This window comes from Thamnophis elegans, unplaced genomic scaffold (assembly GCF_009769535.1).
Source record: "Thamnophis elegans isolate rThaEle1 unplaced genomic scaffold, rThaEle1.pri scaffold_95_arrow_ctg1, whole genome shotgun sequence".
Taxonomy (NCBI): Eukaryota; Metazoa; Chordata; class Lepidosauria; order Squamata; family Colubridae; genus Thamnophis; species Thamnophis elegans.
In genome coordinates, this window is record NW_022473918.1 from 75,706 (window position 1) to 78,493 (window position 2,788).

Consider the following 2,788-nt stretch of genomic DNA (forward strand, 5'->3'; position numbering starts at 1 on the left):
GGAACAGAAGGAAGAGGGAGGGAGGAAATGGAAAAAAGGAGGAAGGAGAGAAGGAAAAGAAGAGAGGGAAGAAGGAAGGACAGGAGGAGGAAGGGAGGGGAGAGGAAAGAAAAGGAAAGAGAATGAGGAAAAGAGGGAAGGAAAGGAGGAACAGAAGGAAGGAAGAGGGAGGGAGGAAAGGGAAAAAATGGAGGAAGGAGAGAAGGAAAAGAAGAGAGGGAAGAAGGAAGGACGGAAGGAGGGAGGAAGGGAGGGGAGAGGAAAGAAAAGGAAGGAGAATGAGGAAAAGAGGGAAGGAAAGGAGGAACAGAAGGAAGAGGAAGGGAGGAATGGGAAAAAAGGAGGAATGAGAGAAGGAAAAAAGAGAGGGAAGAAGGAAGGACGGAAGGAGGGAGGAAGGGAGGGGAGAGGGAAGAAAAGGAAGGAAGGAGAATGAGGAAAGGAGGGAAGAAGGAAGGAAAGAAAGAAAGAAGGAACCAATTTATCATTCTCTCATTTATCCTTTCTGTCTCAGCCAGGCTGACCTACACACAACCTCTTTCTCCATGCCTGGCATATTTGTTTCGGGGTGGGGGGACGCGCAGAAACCCCCCCCCCTCTACTTGATAATCTATTTATCCCAAAACAGGCCCAGAACGTCCTTGCTTTTAAATGACATCAGTGATTCTCAGACCGCCGGGAGGGGGGGGGATATGTCCCTCCAAAGACCCCCCCTCCAGTGATGGACAGCTCCTGAAATTGGTCTGGACAGCCCTCTGCACTCATCTTGCTCCGAATAGCCACAAGGTTGGCAAAGCCTTCAACCCCCCCCCCATTAAACCAACCCCCCCAGTGCCCAGATCCGAGTTCCAGAAGCGCTCTTTCTCCTCCCTTCCCCCCCCTCCATTCGTGGCGTTTGCATCCCTACAATTCTCTTTTCAAATAATTTATTACGACGCGGAAAGAAATTTAATTTTTCATCCAGCCCGGCTTGAATGGGGTGGGGGGTGAGTGGGTATTTGTTAAGCCCGCCATGAAAAGCCGCCAAGGTTATCGGACAAGCCGACTTGGTAAACTATGATTCAACCCTGTTCTTTTTTTTTTTCTTCCTTCCTTCCTTCCCTCCCTCCCTCCCTCCTTCCCCGTGGATCGTTCGGAACATTTTGTATTATTTTTCTCCTGATTTTTTTGGCAGGCGACCCCCCGTTGCTGCTTCAACGTGGCTCTTCCTTCTGTTTACCGCGTGGAGATGTTTTTCAGATGAAATTTTAAAAGACCAAATTTATATGTGTGTGTGTGTGTATCCATCCATCCATCCACATCTATCTATCTATCTATCTATCTATCTATCTATCTATCTATCTATCTATCTATCTATCTCTTATCTATCATTTATCTGTCTCCTATATCTATCTATCTATCTATCTATCTATCTATCTATCTATCTATCTATCTCTTATCTATCATTTATCTGTCTCCTATATCTATCTATCTATCTATCTATCTATCTATCTATCTATCTATCTATCTATCTATCTATCTTACATCTCTGTCTATCATCTATCTCTTATCTCAAACATCTCTTTTATCTATCTGATCTATCATTTATCTGTCTCTTATATCTATCTATCTATCTATCTATCTATCTATCTATCTATCTATCTATCTGTCTATCATCTATCTCCTATCTCTAACATCTATCTTTTATCTATCTTATCTATCATTTCTCTCCTATATCTATCTATCTATCTATCTATCTATCTGTCTGTCTGTCTGTCTGTCTGTGTCTGTCTATCTATCTATCTATCTATCTATCTATCTATCATCTATCTGTATCTATCCATCTATCTATCTATCTATCTATCTATCTATCTATCTATCTATCTCTATCTATCTATCTATCTATCTATCTATCTATCTATCATCTATCTATCTCATCTATCTTATCTATCATTTATCTGTCTCCTATATCTATCTATCTATCTATCTATATCTATCTATCTATCTATCTATCTATCTATCTATCTATCTATCTATCTCTCTATCTTACATCTCTGTCTATCATCTATCTCTTATCTCAAACATCTCTTTTATCTATCTTATCTATCATTTATCTGTCTCCTATATCTATCTATCTATCTATCTATCTATCTATCTATCTATCTATCTATCTATCTATCTATCTATCTATCTATCTATCTATCTATCTATCTATCTCTATCATCTATCTCCTATCTCTAACATCTATCTTTTATCTATCTTATCTATCATTTCTCTCCTATATTTATCTATCTATCTGTCTGTCTGTGACTATCTATCTATCTATCTATCTATCTATCTATGTCTGTCTATCCATCTATCTATATCTCTATCATCTATCTCTTATCTCTAACAATCTATCTTTTATCTATCTTATCTATCATTTATCTGTCTCCTATATTTATCTATCTATCATCTATCTGTCTATCTATCTATCTATCTATCTATCTATCTATCTATCTATCTATCTATCTATCTATCTCTATCATCTATCTCCTATCTCTAACATCTATCTTTTATCTATCTTATCTATCATTTCTCTCCTATATTTATCTATCTATCTGTCTGTCTGTGACTATCTATCTATCTATCTATCTATCTATCTATCTATCTATCTATCTATCTATGTCTGTCTATCCATCTATCTATATCTCTATCATCTATCTCTTATCTCTAACATCTATCTTTTATCTATCTTATCTATCATTTATCTGTCTCCTATATTTATCTATCTATCATCTATCTGTCTATCTATCTATCTATCTATCTA